The sequence below is a fragment of the Pocillopora verrucosa genome, chromosome 7 (assembly GCF_036669915.1).
Source record: "Pocillopora verrucosa isolate sample1 chromosome 7, ASM3666991v2, whole genome shotgun sequence".
In the NCBI taxonomy this organism is placed as follows: Eukaryota; Metazoa; Cnidaria; class Anthozoa; order Scleractinia; family Pocilloporidae; genus Pocillopora; species Pocillopora verrucosa.
Genome location: NC_089318.1, coordinates 8,155,658 through 8,170,731, shown reverse-complemented (window position 1 = coordinate 8,170,731; position 15,074 = coordinate 8,155,658). Strand labels below are relative to the sequence as shown.

General features: G+C 36.7%; 1 pseudogene; it reads right to left on the bottom strand.

Moving 5' to 3' along the window:
• Positions 1-11,072, bottom strand: part of LOC136282467 (replication factor C subunit 1-like) — a 51,565-nt pseudogene extending 40,493 nt beyond the window's left edge.
• Between the last annotated feature and the right edge of the window lie 4,002 nt (positions 11,073-15,074).

Below are 15,074 nucleotides of genomic sequence, written 5' to 3'. Positions count from 1 at the left end.
GCGGAAAGTGTTACGATATCAAAAGAAACGAGGCATTTTGTATATTTTTTTTCAACCTCGAGCTTTGTTTCAAACTTCGTTTGTTTTCGGGGGGGAGGGGATAATAGCTGGTTGTTGATATTGACGAGAGCTTATAATTAATGTACAGCAACGTTATCTAGCTTTTGTCACAACATGCTCCATCACGCCGCTTCTCTGCCGCATAAATTGTCCATGTATATTTTAAACCTTTAACTCATCCGTGATCTAATTGTTTAATTCTCCCCTCCAGCTCGGCTACATGTTTCCTTTTCAAATTAGGTTCGGAGATTATGAGTGTTAGTTTTCAAAGATAACGAATTCTAACCTGATAAAACTTTGATTATTCTTATTACCTGTTTGCTGGATAATGTATTGATATTACAAGGGATAAGCTACACGGTTATTATATCACCTCTAGGAGTTTAAGGGGCTTTAGGGAATTGCATCGCGTGCAAACTATTTCAACCACGCGAGGCAAATGAGAAGAAGCCATGAAATGTATAACCGTACGCAAGTGAAATATTTTTTACGTCTGACAACAATAACCCGAGAAACTTCGACTGAAATTAAAGTTAATTAAAGTTCAGCCGTGCAAGAAATTAAGATTAGCGATCTTTCATGGTAAATAACATTAGCTCTAGTTGCAGAATTGAAAATTGGTTTCTCCTTCTCCAGAGCAGGAAATGTTTTACATTCTGTCATAACTGAATCGATAAGGATGAATTCACACCGTGAGTTATGTTGTACCAATGCAATTTCTCTTCAAGTTAATCAACTCGATATATCCCCCTCGTTCAATGCGCTCTCCTCGTGAGATAATATCGAGAATAGTAATCCCATAATCTACAAGCAGCCATGTCTTATTTTGTTTATTATATAACACACATCGGCATTTAACAGACAACCTTGAAAGGCGACTTTATTAAGGTAGTTAGAATTTTAGCCATTCATTCACCAACCGAATTAAAGTGGCGCGAAAAGCGGGTGACGTCCAGTAGCTGATTGGCGATACCAATCAGCGTATTTTATGAATGATAAACATTTGTTTTTTGGGTCATCTTCCCTTTAGCGTTTAAACAGTTCTCCATCTCAAATTTTCATTGTTTTCACTTTCACCGTGACAACGTTTTGTAAAAATAATAACGGTGAAATTTTTTTACTGTAAGCAACTCTCGCCAATTTTTGCACTTAAAATATTTTTGCAGTCCAAAAGCGTAAGTGTCCGGTGAAATTCATAGTGTGCGGCTCGGTGGATTCTCAACCCAATACAATCAGTTTTTTGAGTAATGATATCTGTTCCTTCCTAATAGGAAAACGATGTTTATTGCAGCCAAAATCACGATGGGTTTGTTCGTATATAGTCGAGTCCCCGAACAAGTTGAAATGGGCATCCATCCCTCAGTTTATTTTTCCATTCATTGGCTTTCTCTCACATGTAAAAACATTTAGTGTTACATCAAGATACTTCGCTATAAGCGATAACTTTCTCTGCGCTCAATGAACACTACGTTTTTTCTGCTGGTTGTATGCGTTGATATCTACACCATACTTTGTAATAACCAAGTTGGCATCATTCATCACCGGATGGAAGATATACAAAGTTAAAGAACTCACACCAATGATATGTATTCTTTAATGTATATTTTTTTTTCCAATTTTCAGGTTCTAGCGATTATAATATGCTACATATTTCTTCATTAGCTTTCCTCAACCTGAAGTACTGTGCAATAATTTTAACTCCAATAAAGTTCTTTTCCAAGAAAATACTTGACTTCTCGTTGTTACCTAGAGAAAGAGCATATGTTAAATCGTGTCGCGTGCTATAAAGAATTGAAAGCGAATACCATAAGTACTTCCCTCCTAAAGAAATATCCAAGGAAGATATTAAAAATTTTTTAGTCTATTACATCCCATGCATCTTTGTGTATAGAAACCCTCAGTGTTATCTTGCAGGAATTTTCTGAAAAAAGTTGTTACTGAACCCGTTGTCTTTAAGCTTGGAGGGGAAATCTGAGGCCCCTATCTCTCTGTCTCTTTGAGCTCCAGAACTGTCCTCCTGAATGTTTGGATGCAGGCAGCGAGGCCATAAATAATTGTATAATAGTTTCCTACAGAGATGTGACGCACTTGATACTGGAATCAGAAATGCCTCGGCTTCGTAAATCCCTGCATGGGAAGATAAATAAGCCACCTCAAGGTCTGGTATGTTTATTTACCTGTCATGCATTTGATATTTAATCTGGTCGTTTGAAACCTTATCTGACGGATAGGGTTTTCTTTTTCGGCGTCTGTTGGTTAAAAATGATTTTTTCCTCTGTCACGAAAGAGCTTGAAATTTTTCTTTTTCATCATTATGTATTTTAAAGTACATGAAACTTTCGGGACATTGCGCTGTGGAAATGATCTAGGCAGTATGCACGGATGATCCTTTATATATTCCACATGGGTATTGTCATGGCTTATGAACGAGAAATCCATAGCTGATATTGAGAACTTCAAATCGTAGAATCTGACGGTTAATGATTCGATCCTGCGTTCGTGACGAGTAAATAAGATCGGCATGTTCTGTTCCATTCTAGTGTCCCCTCATGTCTCAACTTGTTTCTATTTGTAATCTTTAGTCAATACCCGTTTATCTCATTCACTGCATTAGGTCCACTATTAACATATTCTGTCGCTCACCTTAACTCCTGTGATAATGTGATTTGCCCCACAAGTGTGTAAATAACACGGTGCACATTGTTCCCACCAGCAGTATTTGAAGAAAGCTGAATATGGAGCCCTCGAACTTCGAAAACTGAAACTCGTGTATCATTGTTTATTTCGTGATGCAATGATTCTATTTTGTTCGCTATTCTGTTTTCCACAATTTATACTGCCAATTTTGGAATGCAAGGGCCTCATATTACATTTTTTTTAACTTTTCATTTTTCATTAATCCGGAGTAATAGCACAATGACTAAAAACAGGCTATTTTTTTACAATTTAATTATTATTTTTTTTTTGGTGCTGATGTGGTGGTCGTTTAAACCATCGCCTGCTTAGGTTGATCGCGGCGCTGGATTGCCATAACTAGAGGTCTTGAAAGGACTGGGGAGAATGAGAAAGAAAACAACCACATACTGAAAGCATAGTGAAGGAAATTTTCCTTCATTAAAGAATGCAGGCCGATTTTGTCGGCCTATAAATAGGAAAAGGTGACCAATAGTGCCTGTAATTCGACGGGTGAGTGAAAAGAAATGTACATGAGGCCAAATTTAGCAAAAGGTTACTGTATAGCGACTACCGACTAAAAAATAACAAGAAAAATGAAATTCTGATTTTCTTCGACCGGATAACGTGAGAATTCTCGAAATTGGGAAATTTCCGTCCTGTTGGAATACAAATAGTAGTGAAGTTTTATTGGTTTTGCCCAATCGAAAAAATATCCAAAAACGTAGTAGATAAATACGAAAAATACAAGGTATTTTAACTTCCCAATTTTCCTCCTGGCTACTAACTATTTGTAGGATGGAAAGTGAGGAGGTATAGAATTAGAGGAAAAAAAAGACGGTGGTGCGGTGGATTAAAGCTTTCATTTAGCTTATTTTTTGTCAATACACAATTAAACATTCCCATCCCTAACGATCCAAACTGGCGCAGAGATGACATCCCAACACTTTAATCAATATTAATAATAATAATAATAATAATATTATTATACAAAAACAAGCCAAAAAATACGATTGAAATGTAAAAAGCACTTTGATATTACATCGCCGAACTTTCACATTTTATTTGATCTGTTGTCAATGCTTTAAAAGTACAAAAGTCAATTCAGTTTACTTAGTACCAAAGCCTATGGCATTTTCGTTCAATCAGCTATAAAAATGTACAAGCCTCTTTCTCATCGTGTGATATAGTCTCATACCGTCCCTGAATTTACCACAAAAACCCTTCCTTAAGTTTAGCACTTTGCACAATATTTTAAAGATCTCACTAACGTGCTAAATAACCCTGGCTGTTCTTTAATCATCATTTGCAAAGAAAAGTCCGGGTAAATTTTAATGATTTCAAGTACCAACTGAAATGCGAGCTTTTTCCAGGGTTACCAGTAATGCATATATTGATGAATCATTAATGATTGAATTTTCCATATCCAACCTTTATAAGCCAGGCGTAAGCGAGCAATCTGAAGTGCTAAACTCAGCTTTAAAACTCTTTTCGGTGGTCAATTTACGTTACCAACCTCAGTGGATTATAATAAATTACAACAGTTGGAAAATTCAGTTTAGTAAGACAGGAGAATTTGAATGAAGCATCTTTAAATAATATCAAAGTCATTCCAAATCATTCCAGAAATTTGACAAACCTGTGCAGAAGGCCATTCCATGGTTTTATTTGTTTCAGGTGACTGAGAAATGTGTTCATTCCAAGGCTCCTTTTTTTTGCTCCGTTTGTCACGGTGCATTCATTTTAATGTACATAAAACCAAGCTCTCACAAACCAGTTGTCGCTGATGTGGTTTTAACCCACTCCTGGGAGACCGGACACAAGAGACTGCCTTAGAGGAACCTTATCTTGGTCCTTTGTTGAAAAAGGAAGCTGTCACGAAATAACTTGCTTACAATTTGTGATTTCCATTACTAACATACTAACTACATGTATAAGTGAACTGTCCGAGTGAAATAAATTCATCAAAGTCCACGAGTTTACAGCTCTTTTAAAAATGGATCTCCCCCCTTTGGACTTGTGGGAATTAAGAAACAATCCGGATTTCATTGTGAAAAGTATTCAGCCTACAGCTAGACAACATTTGCATCACAACTCAATTTAAGGTCTTCTGTAAAATATCTGTAGATTAAGGTTAGGGTTCATGTACTGAACCTTTTTACGCTCCAAAGAAGCTCCCTAGTACTTCTTACTTTCTGCCATCAAATTCTTTATGATTTGGATAATTTGGTATTGTATCAACTAATAATCCCCTATAATTAATGTTTTTTTTTATTCTCAACTTGCCTGCTCGATATTGTATTGATATTGTAAGGAGAAATCCTCTCTTGGTCACTTATGGGAGTTAAAGGGTCAAAGGTAAAGTCAGCACAAGAGCCAGAGGACTAATCTTGCCAAAGCTTAAAATAATTTCAGTAGCATCAGGTGACTAGGAGAATTGCTATTCCCCCACTAGAAATGGTTCCTCTATCTGGTTACAACCCAAACTTTTTCATCTGCTTTCTCCGACAGTTTGCCTGAACCGTTTGCATACTTGCCTGAAGAGAAGTTACATGCACATGTATTTGAGGAAAAGGCATCTTGACAATCAAATACACGTGTACTCACATTTAGAGGCTGGTTTCTTTCTATTCTTTTCCCAGTCTCTCAGCCAGTTCATCAGCTTTCTCATTTTGCACTTATCACCCTGCTGACCAATAATCTGCTTCACTACATGAGGTTGATATTTGTCTACCCATAACAGATTTGCTTCTCCTGCAAACACACACAAAAAATTACCTTTACTGTCAAAATCTTATGTAGATTAAAAAAATAAAGCAACAAAAAACAAAAAAACTTTACTTTCTTGTAACTCAATTTAAGTAACACAAACAAGTCTACAGGTGGAAGTACAGTAAAATGATCCAACAGATGAACCTAAAGGTGGAATTTAGAGTAGTGTAAAACTGACAGGTGGGTGACTGGACAGAGGAGAACAAGGAGAATAAGTGACAGATAGAAGACAGTAATTGGAAGAACGAACATACACAAAAGAGCAGACAGACAGACAGACAGACAGACAGACAATCTAAGTGACACTGTAAATTAAGTAGATGGAAGAAGGGAAATGAGGATGAACAAATTATCTTCTCAGTTGCACAATAGCTATGGCTCCTATGACATTTTTATGGTACATGTATATCACATACATATGCATGTATTTTTATGTTATCAGTAATTTTAATACAAAGTCATGTACAGTACCTGGATGCACACAGGAGAAATTATATTCACTAAGTGTAATCATGACACAGTACATGTAGGATGCTTACTGGTGAGGAAATAATTTAAGGCATACAGCTGAAGTGTGAATTAAATTTTCAGTGAAGTCATACTCTTGTGCTAATGGTTGGAAAGGTTTGAAACACCCAGCTTTCAGTGCAGGTGATGATGATGGTGTTTGTGTTGTTAGAGATGACACAGATCTTTCACTCAGTTGTGACAAATCACCTTCAAACTGATCTTTTCCCTGGCTGAGGGACTCCATTGGTTCAGCTTTCTCCTTCTTCTTTGTCTTCTTCTCCACACTTGGTGATTCATAGTTGGTCTTCTTGCCTGGTTTTGTTCTGACAAGCTCAAACAGACCATCTTCATCTATTTGTGATGTTCACACATTGCTTAGCCTAACAGATAAGCACCAAAGTAAAAAAAAAAAAAAAAAAAAAAAAAAAACAACAACAACAACAAAAACAAAGGAAACCATAGTAGGTTTCTAGCCAAGTAATGTTTAGCTATTCAAGGAAGGAAAGACAACCTTAAACCAGTTAAAAAGGTTTCTCAACAAAGAAACATTTAATGAACTCCACAGCAAGAAATATAAGTTATGCTCATGGAAAAAAAAAAACTCTTTTAAAACCAACAAAAAAAAGAAAATGATAATTTCTACCATGGTAAATTTTTCAGTTCTTGTTAATGTGCTCTGCAGAGTTACATACTGTCAATGAATTGTGTTAATTAATGCAAATTTGTGGCAAGTTTCCCAGGTGTTTAGCTGTAAGCCGCATCCTGATTTGTTATAAAAATTAGGGGAAAAGGTGCAGCTTACATGTTTATGTTCACAGTTCTTTTTTTTTTCCTCTTTTGAGCTGTACATTACAATGTACCTTGGAAAGTTTGCTCTCCAGGATCCCATCCCATGACAATGGGATGTAACTCTTTTTCTTGCTCACTGAGTGGGTAACTTTTCCACCATATCTTTGAATCAAATCTGCTGCCTCCTCTCTCTCAATACTTTCCAAGATTCCCATAATAACGTCCAAATGTCAGTCCATCCAAACAGTTGTCTGCTTCCTAAAAACTAAATTATCAAGTGTATGCATAATTCAAGATGAGCAGACAAATAATTAACTCTCCCCCAACCCAACAACCCTCAACTGCTAACAAGTAAGGGTTAATGTTGTATTAGGGGAGGGGTAGGTGTGCAGTTTCTCAGATACTGACATTGAACCAACATTTGAACATCAACTGATAGTAAAAGGATAAAATACATACATTTTTTTGTTTAACCCTTTAACTCCCATGAGTGACCAGACAGAACTTCTCCTCACAATATAAATACAATATCATGCAGACAAGTGATGAGAATAAATACAAATATCAACCAGGGGATTATAAGTTGATCCAAGACCAAATTCTCCAAATAACATTACAAGAATTGTAGAAGACAGTGAGAATACTTGGGAGTAAAGGGTTAATCAAAGCATGCATTTTACAATTTTTTCCAGTAAACTGTATCCACAGATTTTCCAAACCAGCTTTAATTCTAATAATCTTCATTTTCCTTTGTCCTGCATCTCTCATTAAAATTTGAAAGGATGGAAACCAAACCACAAAGAGCTTTTGAGAGATAATAATAATTTAACTGCCATGAGAAATTAACATGTAACTTCTCCCTAGAATATCCATAGATTATCAGCAAACAGGTAATGAGAACACTAAAACTTATCAAGTACATGTAGTTGTTATTATGATCTAACAACAAATTCTCGTTATTTACAGAAAAATGTGTAGCAGCTAGAGGGGAGAATTAACAATCAGATCTTTCTAGATGACGTTGATGGTGCTGGATGGCTGTTTTGAACTGTCCTAGACCTTGATAAGTGTGACCGAAATTGGAAGAACTGTTTGTTATGACTTTTAGTTCGGCATTAGTTTTCCTTAGTAATTGAAGCAGGACGTTTGTTGTCATTTCAATCTTAAAGGGTGTCAAGGGCGATAAATCATGAGCAGATTTGCGAAGATGCAGTGGAAATGTGTATTTTACAAAAACAGTAAGAGTATTAGACATAACCTTAAAACTGGAATGATAATTCGAACGTTGGTCTTTTTCAGAGATTTGATTTTAAGTTAGTGGAGAGTTTTAACTTGCTCTGAAGCGCATTTATTGGTTTAGGTTCGGTCGTCATGGTGATGCTCGTCTGAGGGCAAAAATGAGGGGTATTCAGCCCAAACTCTGGGAATTAATTGATATGGCCTCTTCTTTTGAGTAAAGTTTCGTGGAACAGTTGAAAGAACTCTTTAAGAATATTTTAGCTTCTTTAAACTGCTCAGTGCAGTATAAGAGAACATTGTTTCCATTATGTGTTTAAGAATCTCTCCGGAAAGTATTGATTTCCCTTGAAATATTACTCGCATTGCATCTCGTATCACGTTTGAAACATTCGTTAAAGGATACGGCCAATCCCATATGCAACCAGCTCCTTGCTTCTTTATACAAGCAAAGTTCGGCACAAGCTCTGGCTCCTGAAAAGGAGAGAATAATTGGTGGTACGAAGTAACTCATCACTGTTAAAGTATAAACGTACTGATAAAATGGACTTAATTTCCTATTTGGACGGGAACAAAAATGTGATAATGAAGGAAATTTGAACTCGTGAAAGAACTGAAAATAAACAATAAGGAGCTAATGGAAAGCAGCTACCAATTAAGCTTCAATTGATGATGATAACGATAAATGTATCTCGCGCATTCTTCATTTTAATGTGCTATTATGCGCTTTTCAGCACTTTTCGGGGAAGTTTTCGGGTAAACTGCATTGAGTGGTTTACAACTTGTGAAAGGGAATTTTTCATGTGCCTCCTTGAGTTACAGAGAAGATGCAAGAAACAAGGCTTACGGTTTTCTGTTCTTATCCGGGACTAGAATATCAAACCATTTGCAGATGTCACAGCCTAGGCGGCAGCACATTGTCCTAAGATATTTTAAGACTCAGGGAGATGGTCCGGTCTAGGGCTTGAACCCTCGACCTCCGGCGCTCTACAACGTGAACTAAACAGGCGGCGGTATTTGAGAGCTTATTGACATTTTCTTATCCTTTTTACCCACATCACAGACATCGACACACCAGATACAATTGACACTTGGGTTGCAGTTACCTGCCACACACCACACAATCTTCTTTTGACGAAATCAAAGAATAGAATGTTGATGGATTATGTCTGAAAAACCCACCTTTCTTAATAGCCTTGATTAAAGTGGGTTCCAATTGAACGGCAATTGTTGCATCATCGAGACATTCCACGTAGTTTGCTATGAGATTCAGGAAATAAGGTTTAAAAAAGTGGTCATCATATGGAATTGTAACAAAGAAGCCTTAAAAAATTACAATTGCTTAAAATGCAACGAGGATCATCCCTTTGCTTAATTTTCATCCACCATAGGGCGATTTATGTTTTTACGCTACTTTTCTGCATTTTCTCAATTTTTCCTTTTCTTGATGCAGATTGTGTATTTCGTTATCTTGTAACGCTGCACGGCAGATTTATATGTTTACATATAAAGTTGTTACCCAAACGGAAATGAGCTGTTGCCCTGTTGCTGTAAAGCTTGGCGTTCAGCCGTTTATCTTTGCAGTTCACTTGAAGTCCTTCCGTGTAGGAGTTTATCGCGTTATTAGCTTCTCCTTGTCTGTATTCTTTGTTACCTTTCTCCAGACTTACTTTCGCTATTTCTGAAAACACAACGTTTTAGTGTTAATGATTTAGTAATGAGTGATACGACCCTTGACGGATGATGCCAACTTTATATATCAAAACGAAAAAAAACGATCAAAACGCCTTAAGTTAAAGGAGCTTAGAGCTATGAGAAAAAACAACCAGAAAAGTTTAATATCTGTACATTTTGTTTGTGTGCAAGCTGCTGGGAGTCTGGGCTGTAGCTTGGCTATTACCACAAGTTTATCAATTTACATTTAGGTCGAGAGGCTTTCCAAACTCCTTTTAAACCTGGCTTACGTTTTCCAAAATATAGAAAGATTCACCGGAAGATCCTATCTTAACTCAACTTTGTTTACAATCGCCCTTCACGAGAGTTTATCTGTGCATTTTGTCTGATCAGTTTATATTTAGGTCGAGAGACTTTCCAATGACCCTTATACACCTGGGTTACGTTTTCCAAAATTTCATGTTAGAATATAAAACCCCATAAGTTATTGCATAAAGCAAAGCAAAGCCAGGACCGAAAAAGGTAAAAAACTTGTGAATGTTCTGATAACGAAATAAAAGAACACCGTACTGAGAGTCTAAGAGTGACAAGAGTTCGTGGTTTAACCATCGTTCAGAAAATTGGGCTGGAAAAAAAGGTTTTTTTGTTTTTGTCTTTTTCTTTTTATCACTTGGTTTTTCTCGTACACGTAATTGTCTATTGAGAACATACTCGAAGAGGCTAACTGCAGAAATCTGATTGGGAAAGTATCACTTTCCCGCGAAGTGCCATTTTGCCTGTTGTGAAAGTCAGCGGTTCCACATTTTGTTGGCTGGTGATTTACAGCGTGGGCCTGGTGTTGACATAATTGTCTAAAGGGGCGTGAAATATTTAGAAGACCAAAACAGGCGATACGGCCGAGACAAAAGAAACAATCCTTTGCTGTTTCAAAAACTTATTGATAGAACATACGCAAATTTTGATGTAAATGTGAAAAAAACTTCATTGGGCCTTCTTTCAAAAAATCTTTTTTCACCTCTTAAAAGGTCATTGTCTACATCCAGTTCAGCGTCACTTGACGTAACTTGACTTTCCTCTGTCGCTGAAATTACCGTGAAGATATTTCAACTTTGTTAGTGATCACAACTATGTGCGATTACAACTAGCGTTCTAATACTGGCGTATTTAGTGGATTCCTAAAACCTTCAAGTCGAAGTGATCCAAAAAATTGTACACCAGAATTAAGGTAAACTTAATCAACAAACAGTATAAAATTACCGTAAAGCAGTCTTTCCTTGTTGCCTTTTCTTACCTGTAGCTGGAAACTCAATTTTCACCTCCAGTTCTTCTCCCGTTGTTGGGAGGCTGCTTTCTGCCATAACTAGAAATAAAATTGAATCGATTGCACTGCGCTACATCATTAAAATAAAGAAGAGGAGACTCAAATGAAAGTAACCTAAAGAAAACGTTGTATACTTAATCATAGAGGATGAATGAGAATCTCAAAGTTTCCTCCGTCACGCTATTGTGGTTGCGTGACATCTCCAGTCAAGTTCAGCGGGTTATGTGTCATGTTTGTATTTTTCATTCGTTTGTTTGTTTGCTTGTTTGCTTTTTAGTCTTTTCTAATGAACGTCGTTCAAGGCTGTCCCTTATCAAAATGCGTGAGTTGCAATAAACAACCCAATCGAACCCGGTAGGCATGCATAAACAGAGATAAAATGTTATGCAATAAAAGACTCCTTCTCTCATTCCTTCATTTTATCGCGTGTGGGGCTGGGAGAATTCGCGAAACTTATTCAAGCTCGAAACACCTCCGAGGGTCTACGTAACCGTCACGAATTCTAGCAATGCCCCACAAGCCTATTGCGTAACAAAACACGTTTATCGACCCGTGGTAGCGAGTGTAAGATCTCTGTTCTTCTTCAAAGCGCTAGCGCATGTGTAAAATTTCCCTCAAAGCTATCGAAAATTGCTGGACAAAGGTTCTTTAACAAATTCATAAGTTCTGGTAAATAAAATATTCCAATTATTTTTTTTTTGAAGGAACCAGGAAATTTTGAACAACTGGAAGTAGCTGGCTCTTTACCAAATTATTTTGGGGAAGGACCCGATTTTTTCATTTCGAATTCAAAAAAGGCACTGAATACGAGATTATTCTGAGGGACTGGAGCAGATGGCACTGGGAAATTACCTTTTCATCAAAACTCTTGTTATAAAGAAACTTAATCTACATCAAATTGAAAGCCAAGCGCAACACGCAGACTCCTGCATAGCTTAATCTTGTAGGCCATCGAATGAACTCACTGCCAGACCAAATGAGCTTTTGGCAGAGGAAGTAGACTGAAAGCTTCCCCTTGTTCAGTAATGCACACGCATATATGAGGTATTAGATAATCGCGCGTGGATACGACATTTGCCATCGAGTGTTCATGACATCTTTAACACCTTCAAAGAGATAATTCAGTTCAAGCAGATGAATTCGTATCCAAAAGTGGACATGTATCATCCTTTTTGTTCGAAAGATATTGATTGAAAATTTGAATCCAATACAATTTTTATATAGGAGCGTTGAATACAGAGATCCGCTGCACCGAAAGTCAGTTCGCCGTAAAACCACTTCAATTTCGGAAATTGTAATACAATCATTTCTCATTACAAGAAATATTTCCTTTAAAAAGAATTGAATTCAGCTTTAGATAAAAAAAACTGTCATGTTGATAAATCCGGTTATCATGACGACATTGGTACCTTTATATATGAAGATATAAATGGTACGCTTACAGCGTGCGGTGGAGATGTCACGTTTTGGAAACTGAAAAAAATTCTGATATCTCACCGAGAACCATATTACCGTTATTATTACTATATATCGCGAGTGTTACGATATCAAAAGAAACGTAGGCATTTTGTATATTTTTTTTCAACCTCGAGCTTTGTTTCAAACTTCGTTTGTTTTCGAGAGATAATAGCTGGTTTTGATATTGACGAGAGCTATAATTATGTACAGCACGTTATCTAGCTTTGTCACATGCTCATCACGCGCTTCTGCCGCATAATTGTCATGTATATTTAAACCTTTAACTCCCGTGATCTAATTGTTAATTCTCCCCTCCAGCTGCTACATGTTTCCTTTCAAATTAGGTTCGGAGATTTGGTGTTAGTTCAAAGATAACGAATTCTACCTGATAAACTTTGAGTATTCTTATTACCTGTTTGCTGGATAATGTATTGATATTACAGGGATAAGCTACACGTTATATCACCTCTAGGAGTTTAAGGCTTTAGGGAATTGCATCGCGTGCAAACTATTCAACCACGAGGCAAATGAGAGAAGCCAATGAAATTTATAACCGTACGCAAGTGAAATATTTTTACGTCTGACAACAATAACCCGAGAAAATTCGACTGAAATTAAAGTTAATTAAAGTCAGCCGCAAGAAAATTAAGATTACGATCTTTCATGGTAAATAACATTAGCTCTAGTTGCAGAATGAAAATTGGTTTCTCTTCAGAGCAGGAAATGTTACATTCTGTCATAACTGAATCGATAAGGATGAATTCACACCGTGAGTTATGTTGTACCAATGCAATTTCTCTTCAAGTTATCAACTCGATATATCCCTCGTTCAATGCGCTCTCTCGTGAGATATCGAGAATAGTAATCCCATATCTACAAGCAGCCATGTATTATTTTGTTTATTATATAAACACCATAGGCATTTACAGACAACTTGAAAGGCGACTTTATTAAGGAGTGAGAATTTGCCATTCATTCACCAACCTAATAAAGTGGCGCGAAAAGCGGGTGACGTCCAGTAGCTGATTGGCGATACCAATCAGCGTATTTTATATGATAAACATTTGTTTTTTGGTCATCTTCCCTTTAGCGTTACAGTTCTCTCAAATTTTCATTTTCCACTTTCACCGTGACAACGTTTTTAAAAATAATAACGGTGAAATTTTTTTTACTGTAAGCAACTCTCGCCAATTTTGCACTAAATATTTTTGCAGTCAAAAGCGTAAGTGTCCGGTGAAATTCAGTGGCGCTCTGGATCTCACCCAATACAATCAGTTTTTGAGTAATGATATCTGTTCCTTCCTAATATGAAAACGATGTTTATTCACAAAATCAAGATGGGTTTGTTCGTATATAGTCGAGTCCCGAACAAGTTGAAATGGGCATCCATCCCTCAGTTATTTTCATTCATTGGCTTTCTCTCACATGTAAAGAAAATTTAGTGTTACATCAAGATACTTCGCTATAAGCGATAACTTTCTCTGCTCTCAATGAACACTAATTTTTCTGCTGGTTGTTGCGTTGATATCTACACATACTTTGTAATAACAAGTTGCACATATTCATCACCGGAGGGAGATATACAAAGTTAAAGAAATCACACCAATGATATGTATTCTTTATGTATATTTTTTTCCAATTTTCAGGTCTAGCGATTATAATATGCTACATATTTCTTCATTAGCTTTCCTCACCTGAAGGGTACTTGCAATTAATTTAACTCCAATAAAGTTCTTTTCCAAGAAAAATACTTGACTTCTCGTTGTACCTAGAGAAAAGCATATTTAAATCGTGTCGCGTGCTATAAAGAATTAAAGCGAATACCATAAGTACTCCTCCTAAAGAAATATCCAAGGAAGATATTAAAAAATTTTTAAATCTATGTACTCCATGCATCTTTGTGTACAGAAACCCTCAGTGTATCTTGCAGGAATTTTATGAAAAAATTGTTACTGAACCAGTTGTCTTTAAGTTGGAGGGGAAATCTGAGGCCCTAGCTCTCTGTCTCTTTGAGCTCCAGAACTGTCTCCTGAGTTTGGATGCAGCAAGCGAGGCCATAAATAATTGTATAATAGTTCCTACAGACATGTGACGCACTTGATACTGGAATCAGAAATGCCTCGGCTTCGTAAATCCCTCATGGGAAGATAAATAAGCCACCTCAAGGTCTGGTATGTTTATTTACATGTCAGCATTGATATTTAATCTGTCGTTTAACCTGATCTGACGGATAGGGTTTTCTTTTTCGGTCGTTGGTTAAAAATGATTTTTTCCTCTGTCACGAAAGAGCTTGAAATTTTCTTTTTATCATTATGTATTTTAAGACATGAAACTTTCGACATTGATGATCTAGGCAGTATGCAGGATGATCCTTTATATATCCACTGTATGTCATGGCTTATTAACGAGAAATCCATAGCTATATGTGAGAACTTCAAATCGTAGAATCTGACGGTTTAAGATTCGATCCTGCGTTCGTGACGAGTAAATAAGATCGGCATTTCTTTCATTCTAGTGTCTCATGTCTCAAATTGTTTCTATTTGTATCTTTAGTCAATACCCGTTTATCTCATTCACTGCA